The following is a 12,954-nucleotide window of genomic DNA, read 5'->3' on the forward strand; positions in this document are numbered from 1 at the left end:
TCTAAACATATTCTTTCCCCTAGCTTCACCTCCTTGGTAATCAAGAAAGAAAGTTTTCTTCTGTGCATACACCTTTCCTTGACTTTTTACAATAGCGGATGAGTGTAATACTTGACCTTTGATAATTGGCTTTTCACTCAGCATAATGTCCTCTAAGTTCATCCATGTTATGTGGTGTTTTACAGATTCTACATTATTCTTTAAGGTTGCATAGTATTGCATTGTGTGTATGTACCACAGTTTGTTTATCCATTCCTTGGTTAATGGGCACTTACGTTGTCTCCATCTCTTTGCTATTGTGAATAGTACTTCAGTGAACAGGAGTGTGCTTATCTGTAGCCTATCTCTCACTTCTTTAGGACACATACCTAGTAATAGAATTACTTGGTCAAATGGTATTTCTATTTCCAAATTTTTAAAGCATCACCATAGAGATTTCCACAGTGGTTGTATCATTTTACAGGTCCCACAAGCAGTGTATAAGAGTCCCAATCCCTCCATATCCTTGCCAACATTTGTTATTTTCTGTCTCTTTGAACTTTGCCATTAGTGCTGAGATGAGATGGTATCTCATGGTTGTTTTGACTTGCAGCCCTGTAATGGCTAATGATCACAAACATTTTTTCATGTGTATTTTGGCTACCTGCATGTCTTTTTTGGACAAGTGTCTGTTATGTCTTCTGACCATTATTAATTGAATTTTTTGTCTTTTTGATGCTGAGGTGTTGGAGTTTTCTATAAATTTTAGAGATAAATCCTTTGTCTGATATGTCGTTGTGGAATATTTTTTCCAATTCTGTAGGTTCTCTTTTACTCTTTTGGAGAAGTTTTTTTGATGCACGTAAGAATTTAATTTTTAGAAGGTCCCAATCACCTAGTTTCTCTTCTGCTGTTTGTACATCTTGGGTTATGCTTCATAGTCTATTGATGCCATTAATTAGGGCCCCTAACTTTGCCCTTATTTTTTTCCTTGACTAACTTTATAGTTTTAGGTTTCACATTTAAGTCTTTGATCTACATGGAGTTCTTGTTTTGTATGGTGTGAGACGTGAATCTTGTTTCGTTTTTCTGCAAATGGATATCCAGTTTTACCAGCACCATTTATGAAAAACTCTCTCTTCACCTTTGACTGGATTTAGGGTCTTTGTCAAAAATCTGCTGACCATAAGTCGAAGGATCAATTACTTGGTTCCCAAATCTGCTCCAATGATCTATGTGTCTGCTGTTGTACCAATACCAGGCTGTATTGTCTACTGTGGCTCTATAGTAGTAGGTTTTGTGATCTGGGAGTGTGAAACCTCTTGCTTTGTTTTTTCTCTTCAGTAACACAACCAAAGGCAACCACTACCATGGAGTCAGATCTGACTCATAGAGACCTCTCCTTAGGTTTCCTAAGGTAGTATCACTAAGGAAGTAGATTGCCCAACTTTCCTTCCGAGGAGTGGCTGGTAGGTTTGAATGGCCAGCCTTCTGGTTAGCAGTTAATGCCTTAGGCACTACAGTATCAGAACTCCTTTTCATCAGTAGTATTTTTTCTTATCTGAGGTCTCTTTCTTTCCCATATAAAATTAGTCATTGGTTTATCATGTCCTTAAAAAATGTTGATGGAATCTGGATTTGGCCTTTTGTATAGGTAAGAATGATTCCCCAGTATTTTATTTATTTATTTATCTATTTATTTATTTATTTATTTTGGTAGCTATTGTACATGGTATTGATTTCCTTATTTCCTTTTCAGAGACCTCTTTGCTGGTATAGAGGAATCCAACCTATTTTTGTATATTGATCTTGTATCCTGCCAGTGTACTAAATCTTTCAGTAAGTTCCGGTAGTTTTCTTGCTAAGTCTCTTGGGTTTCCTACTTGTAGGATCACATCATCTGCAAATAGGGATCGTTTTACTTCTTTCTTACTAATATGGATGCCTTTAATTTCCCTTTCTTGGCTTATTGCCCTGGCTAGGACAATACAACACAGTGTTGAATAGAAGTAGAGATAGAGGGCATCCTTGTCTGGTTCCTGATTGGAAGGGGAATGGTTTCAATCTTTCTTTATTGAGAATAATGTTGGCAGTTGGTTTTGCATATATAACTTTTATTATGTTGAGGAATTTCCCTCCTACTCCTATTTTTCTGAGAGTTTTTATCTGAAATGGATATTAGATTTTATCAAATGTTTTTTCTGCATCTGTTGAAAGGATCATGTGATTCTTTTCCTTTATTTTACTTCTGTGATGTATTATGTTGATTGTTGTTCTAATGTTGAACCATCTTTGCAAAAGTGGTATGGATCCAACTGGGTCATGATGTATTTTTGATATGTTGTTGGAGTTTATTGGCTATGAATTTGTTGAAGATTTTGTCATCTATATTCATGAAGGATATTGTTCTATAGTTTTCCTTTCTAGTGGTGTTTTTGTATCGTTTTGGTATCAGGGTTAAGCTTGCTTCATAAAATGAATTAGGGAGGATTCCATCATTTCCTGTGTTCTGGAATAGTTTGAGAGGACTGGTGTCAACTCTTTTCTGAATGATTGGTAGAATTCTCCAGTGAAACCATCAGGAACATAACTTTGTTTTGTTGTTGGTAAATTTTTTACAACCCATCAAATTTCTTCTTTTGTTATGGGTTTGTTCAAATTTTCTACCTCAGTCTGTTTTAGTTTAGGTAAGTACTATGTATCTAGACATCTGTCCATTTCTTCTAGGTTTTCAAATTTGATGTTGTACAGTTCTTCATTGTATCCTGAAATTATCTTTTTATTTCTGTTTGTTCTGTGTGACAGCACCCTTTCATTTCTTATTTGTGTTTTTTATATCTTTTCCTTTTTTTCCTTTGTTAAGTTTGCCAGTGTTTTGTCTATTTATTAATCTTTTCAAAGAAACAACTTCCAGTATTGCTGATTTTTTCTATTGTCTTTCTATTTTCTGTTTCATTTATTTCTGCTTGAATTTGTATTATTTCTTTTCTTCTGGTGACTGTAGCCTTTTTTTTTTTTTTTCCTGCTCTTTTTCTAGTTGTGGGTAATGTTGGGTTAAGATGCTGACTTTGGCTCTTTCTTCATTTTTGATGTGTGCATCTATTGCTATAAATTGTCTTTTGATGATTGTTTTTGCTGTTTACCAAAGATTTTGGTATGTTGTGTTTTCATTCTCATTTGATTGAAGAAATTATTTTATTTCATTTTTATTTTTTCTATTACCCAATCATTTTTAAGGAGGGTGTTATTCAGTTTCCATGCATTTGCTCTTTTTTCCATTGGTCTTCCTAGAGTTCATTTCTAATTTTATAGCATTGCCATCTGAGAAGATGCTTTGCAGTATCTCAATTACTTTAAGTTTATTGAGGCTTGCTTTGTGGCCTAACGTATGGTCAATCCTGTAGAATGTTCCATGTGTGCTAGAAAAGATTGTATAATTTGCTATTTTGGGGTGAAGTGCTCTGTAGATGTTGGTAAGGTCAAGTTGGTTGATCATATTATTTAGTTCTTTTGAATCTTTATTTAATTGAGTTTCTTTCAAGTTGTTCTAACTTTTATTGAAAGTGGTATTAAAGTACTGTAGGTGCTCTGGCGGTGTATTGCCTAAGGCACTTGACTGCTAACCAGTCAGCTGGTGGTTCAAACCCACCAGCCACTCCTCCAAAGGAAGATTGAGCAATCTACTTCCATAGTGATACTGCCTTAGAAACCACAGAAGGGGTTGCTATGAGTTGGGACCAACTTGATGGCAGTGAGTTAGAGAGTTATTTTTATCATGAAATCATTTATTTGTCTTTTCAATTCTGTTAAAGACTGAGCTGTGTATTTTTGGATCTGCAGATATCTATTATGGTTATGTCCTCTTGTTCAATTTATCCTTTAAATATGCATGATGTCCTTCCTGGTCGCTTACGCTCATTTCTTTAAAAAACTCTATTTTATCACAAATTAATAATAGCCAATCTTGCTTTTTTTTTTTTTTTTTGGTTACCATTTGTTTGATAGATCTAGTCCAAACTTTGATTTCTTGTCTGTTTTTGTCTTTGAGTTTAAGCTGAGTCTCTTGTAATGATATTGGGTCATAATTTCTTATCCAGTTTTCTTATCCAGTCCGCAAGTCTCCATCTCTTGAATGGTGCATTTAATTGACTGACATTCAGTGTAATTATCAACAACTATGGATTTCTTCATATCATATTGTTATGTGTTTTTTTTCATGGTGTTGGTGATCTCTTTGTTCCATACAATTTTCTATGCTGAGCTCATTTTCTTTATGAATCATGTTATCATCTCATTCATTGCTTTTGTTTTAGTATTTGCTAAATATTTGTTTGTCTTTTTTTTTTTATTTTAATGTGAAGGTTTATTTATTTATTTATTTTGAGGATACCCTATGATTTATTATTTTATTCCCAAAGGAAGAAGATAAAACAGTAGGTTTTATCTTGCAATTGTCCTTACTTTCTAACCACTAAGAAGTTCTGTTACTACACTCTTTATTCCCTCTGTTTGGTTTGTAATTGTCCCCATTTATCAATTGATGTCTGGTTCCCTGTTTATAGTCTTGTGAACTTATTTTACTTTGAGTACTTATATAACTGAGTTGGTGTCATCTCATCATCTCATCATTTTGTTTGCCTTTGTCCTTTCTCTATGGAAAGGACTCCCTTTAACATCTGCTGTAAGATTCATCTAGTTTTAACAAATTCCCTTAATTTCTGCTTATCTGGAAATGTCCCAATTTCATCCTCATATTTGAGGGTCAATTTTCTTTGATATATAATTCTTGATTGGAGTTTTATTTATTTATTTTTTTTCCTTTCAAGGTTTTATATTTATCATCCTATTAACTTCTTGCCTGGATGGTTTCTACTGAGAAATCAAAGCTTAGACTTACTGGTTGACCTTTATAAGGAACTTTTCATTTTTCCTATGCTGCTCTCAGGATTCTTTCTTTGTCTTTGGTTTTGGTGAGTTTGATGATGATATGTCTTGGTGATTTTCTTTTGGGGTCTATTATGTTTGGGGTTCATTGAACTTCTTGAATGGACATAGTCTCATCTATCATCATATTAGGGAAATTCTTTTAAAAAAAAACTTCTATAATTTTCACTGTGCTTTTATTTGTTTCTTCTTATTCTGGTATTCTGATTGCACATAGGTTATTCTTCTTGATGGTATTCCACACGAATCCTAGGCTTTCTGTAAGATAAAAGATGAAAAACATTTTAAAATCAAATAAAACAAAACTTTGTGGGGTGGAGCTTGGCACCCTCAGCTCTGTCAGAGCACAGACCGGGATGGAATTATTATTGATCAAGAAAGTGGGTGGAGGCAGGGGAAGACCATATCTCTGTTCACCAAGAATGTGTAAAGTATTAGAATAAAGAGGGGAATGTCACACATTTCCAGTGATCAGCATCAAGTGTGGTTCCCCTGCCATCTTCAGAAAGCAGAACCCACTCCTACGTTGTTGTCAAGGTAAGAATACCACTTGCACATATTCAAAATTGTGGTGCCCACTACTTATGAATATTCAAAATACCATTTCCCTCAGGACAGCAGTTGGAAGTCCACAGGTCTGTTTGTCTCTTTATTTGCTATTTTCCTTTCTGGTTGTCAGGACACAATACAGTCCTTGTCTATGCAGTCTTCAATGAGCAGAGCCAAATCTTAGGTTGCTACTGGTATATAATCAAAATAGTTGTGCTCTTAGGATGGCCAGCAGTCCACAGCTCTCTTTGCCTTCTTGCTCACTATTTTCATTCAGGTTCTTCTACTAGTTGGTATTAAATGCACTTCTTTATCCTTGCCTTCAAAGCACAGGATTCCAGGTTCATCATCTGCATCATTTTCAATTGGTTTCTTATTTCTTTGATGTATATGGTCTGTGTAGCTTGTCTTCCCATTCCACCATTTTGTGAGTGGTTCATTTTTAATTTGATGGTAAAATGAACACAAACAGAGATATATATACAAATATGTAAATGAAAGGGTAATAAATTATGAAATATAACCTATTTCCAACATATCTTAAAACTTAATGTATAAAAATAATACTTCATGAAGTCATATAAAAATTATTCATACACTAAAAAGTTGCACATAATAATGTCTAATTATACTTTTTGTTCAAACTTTAACTGATTTATTTCAGCTTCCTAGCTATGATTTTAAGTAGCTTATTTTAACATTTTTTTTCATGTGCTAGATATACTATATGACCAAAAATCTATCTTAGAAATAGACTGAATATAAAGAGTAAAGCAGTTTGCTGCCTTGTAATGTGTCAGCCTTCAATTATCCATGCTATGTTGGAGAGCCATTAGGGTAATTGAAAGTTACTAAATTCCCTTTAATCTGATTCAGAGAGAATTTTATGTTTTCCAAAGAAGTGCATTTTAAGGTCCTGGCTATAAGGAGACAGAGTTAAATCATCCACAGAAAATTTGATGGCTCATTAAGAAACTCCAATAAAATCAACTTGGAAACAATTGCACATATAAAAAAAATTATAAACAGTTCAATAGCTTTCTGTTTACCAGAAACAACAATTTACGACAGACTGCAAAACTGTGGCATATTATTATATCACCAAAAAAAATTTAAAATTAACTGCAAAACTGTTAAGATATGTAATAAAGCTAAATAATAATAATAATTCTCAAAGTTTTTACTTAACATACTTGATGGGAAAGGATATGCTATGCACCTAAGTAGAAAATACCTATCAATTGACATGATATCAGTGTCCATCCTTCCATATAAATGTAGAGGTTTAATACAGTCCTAGATCCAAATCATGTGACTTTTTTTGTCATATTTAAATGTTTTACTTACCTTCTGCTTTCTATTGGATTTATTAAATTTTCTCTTCTGAATCATTAATGTGTTCATAATTGTTATTTAAAAAAATAGCCTATAAATTTATATAATCTCTTACTAGTTTTTTCTTAATATTTTATTTATTGAATAATGTTTAACTAAAACATGAGTAGTAGATTTTTATATTTTCCTTGTTGTTTTTTAATATGACTATACAATTCTTGGGAGCTCTGGTGGTGTAGTGCCTTAGGCATTTGACTGTTAACCAGAAGGCTGGCAGATCAAACTCACCAGGCACTCCTCAGAAGAAAGGTTGGGTAAGCTACTTCCATAGAGATACCACTTCTGAAACCCAAGGAGGGGTCACTATGAGTCAGGACCAAGTAGATGGCAGTTTGTTTATACAATTCTTGTTGGTGGACTTATTTTCTTTAATATACAATCAGTGCTTTTAAATATTTCTTAGATATTGGAAAAATAGGTTCATTCTGTACATATACACATGCATACTCACTCAATGTACAGTGGACCTTTGAGCAATGAAGGAGTTATGCATGCCAATCCACCATGAAGTCAAAAGTCCTCATATAACCTTTACTCCCTCAAAATTAACTACTAATTACTTATCATTTACTGGAAGCCTTACTGATAAATAGTTCTGATTATAAATGCGACTGTATTTGCACAAAACAGTAGAGTTAGCCTATCCCTTGCTGCCTTAAATTCTAAAGCTCACTTTTCTCTCTGACTAATAGATTCCCTCATGGGATTATTTTCCAGACTAGGGCATTTTCTTCTGCATTAAAAACCTCTTCAGGAAGATATTTTTCTCCTCAATACTTTTCTTAATGGCATATGAGAAATCAAATGCTCTCTCTTGTTCAGCAGAAGCTGATTCTCTTGTTATCTCAATTTTTTTTTTTTTAAACAAAACTTCTTTCTAAAATTATCAAACCTTCTTTTCCTGGCTTTAAATTTTCCAGCTTTAGATCTTTCACATTCCTTCTGCTTTAAGTTGTTATATAATGACTTTTATTTTTTTCCTCACATCATATTGGAGTCTATAGCTATGCCTTTCTTATAGCAATCCTGCACCCACATAAAGGATGCATATTCAATCCAAGATAAAAGTTATTTCACACTCTGTGTATGGCTTTTGTACCTGCTGGTGTAACTGTAGTGATGTCTTCAAAAAAGTTCCTTTTTTTTTCTTTACATTTGTCCTTATGCTGGATTAATTTATCTTGAAATGGTATGCAACCACAGCTACAAACCTCAATCTAAAATACTTATCAAGCAATTTAACTTTTTCTTGTAGTGTCATGACTTTTCTCTGTTTCTTGGAAGCACTTCAGGCTTTATTAATGGTCCTTTGTATGGATTGCATAGTGTTATTCAAGGTTTGCAGTTTTGTATTAAATATGACATAAAATACATGATAATTGGGAGAGATCACTTTTTACTGTGATGCACAATTTACTGGAGAGACTAACTGCTCATGCTGAGATGATTAGTATCACATGGCATTTTAAGTAGATACAACATTTGAGCTTACCAGAATAGCAACAGGAGGTGGTTACAAAATTATTACAGTAGTATAATATGTATGCACTACAGTTCCATAGTGATACTGCCTCAGAAACCCAAGGAGGGGTATTATGCATATAGTATAATATGTATGGTTTACACTTCCATTGTGATACTGCCTCAGAAACCCAAGGAGGGGTCGCTATGAGTCGGGGCCGACTCGACAGCAAACAACAACAACAACAGTTCATTTTATGTAGTTATGTTTTAATGTTGCATCTTTACATTTGTGCACATTTCTCTAGATTACAAAAAGGAGCTCTGGTGGCATAGTATAGTGTCATATGTGGTTTGTGCTTGTGAGCATAAGTTTTGGTACATTTTTACTCTTTATAATAGATTTTATATATTTGATGGTAGTAAGTGATAAAATAGACCAGTAGAAACATATATTTTATGAATTCATGGCATACCTTAAGTTTTTGCTAATTTTTTTTTCAATATTTCTAGGATATGTCAATCATCTATGAGTTTTTTTTTTTTTTTTTCAAATAGGTGCAAATCTCCAAAACATTTTTCAGTATATTTATTGAAAAAAATCTGCATATAAATGAATCTGTGCATTGCAAACCCATGTTGTTCAAGGATCAACTGTATATTTAACAACTACACAGTTACAGCCACTATGCTAATTACCAAAAATACTGAAGGGAAGTCCAAATGCAGTGAATTGCTTAATAGGGTCCTTCTAGCCATAGGCCTTCATTTGTGATGTAAATCCTATCCTTTATGTCTGCTTAGGGTGGGGTGCGTGTTGAGTCTCACCTTGCTGAAAGGTGAGTCACCACATTTATTTTCCTTGAGGGTATATATGTGAATGTTCTGGCAAAGTTCACTGTCTTGCTCTGAATTCTACATTTGCTTTGTCATCATCTCATCCTCAGTTCTTGAGACTTGAAACAGCAGCAAGTCATCTGACCTGCTGATTTTCATTCATCAGTCCCCGTGTGTGAAGAGAATGCTCCAAACCAATGCCTGGCCCATGGATTTGGGACTTCCCAGACTCCACAACTTCATGAGCCATTTCCTTTGGAGTCTGCAAGTTCTGTGAGATGTTATAGCTAAATAGGGAATCCTAAAACAGAAGAGAGAATACTGAGAGGAGGAGGAGTTGATGTGAGAGATGACGGAGTGTTACAGCAGTTTGGAAAGTTGAACATTTGGAATATATTTAAACTGCACCTCATAGGGACCAGCCTAGTGCTTATTCTATTAAAAGAAATATTCAAGCAGAAGATAAACACAATTGTTTTTTATCACCTCATGCCTATTTTATTAGTTATATTTTTCAAGTATTTCAAGTGAATTTTGTCTACACTCCCTTTCAGTAATGATAGTGGTACATTTATATCTTATCTCATTATATTTCTGCTGTGCTAGATTTCATATTGTCTACAACAGTTATTTGTCTGATGTTGTTTTCAATTGCCATCAAGTCAATCCTGACTCATGGTTGTTGGACTCAGATCCTGAAAGGAGTGTCAGCGTGAGGAAGCTACCACTGACTCGTTAATGCAAAAGCAAAAGGAAAGTTTATTAGTTAGCTCGAGCTAGGGTCTCAGCTTATACCGATGCAGTGGTTTGGGCCAAAGACCCCACGCTCTCCTACTATTACATTTTTATAGGAAAAATATAGGGTGGAGTAACACCAAGGCAAAGGCATACAAATGATTGGTTGTTGCCAGGGGGTAGAGAAGGAGGGGAGGGGGCTTGAGGTAAAGCCCTGAGGCGTGGGGGATGTGTTAGGATCCCCGGCACTAAAGACTTCTGGTTAAAAAATTACCTGGAGGGCATTAGGACTCAGGCCTCACAATGGTGACCTTGGGTGTGGAGTAGAACATATGATTTTCAAGGCTGTGATCTTTGGGAAGCAGGTTGTCAGATCTGTCATCCAACGTGCTTCTTTGTGCTCAAACCACCAACTTTTCAGCCAGCAATCATGTGCTTAACCAATTACACTACCCAGTGAATACTGCACCCAATAATCTGTTCGCTTTCTAATAACAAAGATAAAATTTTAAAAAGTTAAATATATTTCTCTTTCAATTCATTCAGAATCCCCATTTCTGTAGGTGCTTGTTTTAATCCATTGTGCTTAGACTCTTCAAGCTAGTAGAATCTAATCAAAACATATACTGAAACTTGTAGCCACTTCAATTATGTAAGGAAAGTTGATCAAAACTCCCTTGGAATCATGGCAATCACTTCTTAGACTAGGTATAGAACTTATCCTGTACAATTCAAACTCATGGATTATGTATTAATTTTATATTGCTGCAAAATGGATTATCACAAAGAGATTCTGGTTTAGCAGTCTGGGCACAGAGTAGTTGAATCCTGTGATCAAGATCTGACAAAACTGCAATCAAGGTATGGCCACTTTGTGGTCTTATCAAAGGCTTGACTAACGATATATGTTTTCCAGCTTCCCTCAGGCTGTTGGATGAATCCACTATTTTGTGACCATCAGATTTAGGTACTTATTTTCTTGCTAGTTGTTGTCTGGAGCCCACCCTTAGGTTGTAGGGGCAAACTATAGTTTTCTGCCACATGGCCTTTTTTTATAGAGAGTTTACAACACAGACATTTGCTTCTTCAAGATCAGCAGAAAAAATTTTATTTCTAATCTACTAAAATGGTGTTTTTATAACAAAACATAACCAAGGAAGTGGCATCTTTGTCATTTAATGTATTCTAATCAAAGGAATCTCATCACTTTTGCAATATTTTATTGGTTAGAAAGCAAGGCAAGGATTTTCTCACTTTCATGGATGGAGATTACAAAAAATTTCAATCATCAGTTGTCACTCTATATGTGTGCACACACCATAGGCTCTTTAAAATATTACATTTAATATTCTATATATAGTAATTTCATTGGTTTTTGTTGTTGGTTTGTTTTCATAGAGATACACAAATATTGTACTGATCTATTTTTTGTAACTGATATATACAATTGTTCTTTTTATTTTGTTTTGTTTTGAAGATTTTTACCTTCAAGTTTTAGCTGTCTGCTTTAAACAGATGCTTGATCAGAGACGTATTGCCTGAAAGTAATAACCTTAACATTTTTTTAAAAAAAAGAGGCAAATAAATGTTTGGATTTTTAAAATCTGACCTATCGGAATATCTCTGTCCCTGATTAGCCACTGTCTGACCTTTAGTATAATTTCATCTCCACATGAAGTTCAACTCTCAATGCAGTCTCATCCTTCTGCCACCCTGGTCATATCACCATTGAGTTATATTTACTGTGTTGTTTATTCTGTGAATGCAGTAAAAGAACATTGTGTTCTTTTTCAGATGCCCTATGAAATATTATGAACAATTTACATTCAACTCAGCACATGTCTTGAACAAGATAGAAGACATCTTCTATTTTACTCAATGCTCTCATTCACAAAATTGAATTTCTTGCTTTGATATTCTGATTCTATCATTTTCTGGGTTTAATGTCAATTTTTTTTTTATCATGTCTGATTTTTTGTGCTTAAATATATTTCTATTTTCCCTCAATTATCTTAAAATAGCTTTTCTATCTTATTATTAGGAGCTCAGGTAGTGTAGTGCCTAAGGCATATGACTGCTAACCAGAAGACTGGGTGTTCAAACCCACAGGCTACTACTCTTCAGAACGAAGGTTGGACAATCTACTTCCATAGTCATACTGTCTCAGAAACCCAAGGAGGGGTCACTATGAGTTGATCTGACTCAATGGCACATAACAACAACAACAACATATTATTATTATTATTATTTTCACATAATTCATGCTAGAATAAGTTAAGCAAATCTAAGACAGCAATTGAAACTTACTGGTTTTCAATACCTTTTAGCCATTTAAAACTCTTTTTTTATTTTTGCATATTCCTATACACTTCTTCTCACATTAATTTTCTTTTTATTTTGTAAAAATTATCTTTTGAACATGTGTAGATGAACACATTTAAAAAAAAATAACAACTAGGTTTCTTATGCTATGTCATATAATTTTTTTTTTTCAATTATAGTTTGTATATATAAAAAAGACTCACTACCATTGAGATGGACCTGACTGATAGCGACCCCTCCTTGGGTTTCCAAGACAATATCTTTACAGAAGTAGATTGCCCAGTCTTCCTTATGAGGAGCAGCTGGTGGGTTTGAGCCTTCATCCTTCTGGTTAGCAGTCAAATGCCCTATGCACTATACCACCAGAGTGCTTAGATAGGTAGATATAGATAGATAGATAGATAGATAGATAGATAGATAGATAGATAGATATGCATACATAAAACCAAATTCACTGCCATATAGTCAGTTCTGACTCATGGCGACCCCTTTGGATATGCAAGGTTATAAAACTTTACAGATGCAGACTGCCTCATTTTTCTACCACAAGCAGCAGCTGGTGGCTCTAAATCACAGACGTTTTGGTCAGTAGCCAAATGACTTCTTAACCACTATACCGCTATATATATATATACACACACACACACATACACACACACAAACCCACTTTCACTGAGTCCATTCTTACTAAACCTACTGGTTTTCCAAGGTGATAAATGTTTATGGAAGTGG

Source organism: Orycteropus afer, unplaced genomic scaffold (assembly GCF_000298275.1).
Source record: "Orycteropus afer afer isolate SDZICR_OR568_19922 unplaced genomic scaffold, OryAfe1.0 scaffold00364, whole genome shotgun sequence".
Taxonomy (NCBI): domain Eukaryota; kingdom Metazoa; phylum Chordata; class Mammalia; order Tubulidentata; family Orycteropodidae; genus Orycteropus; species Orycteropus afer.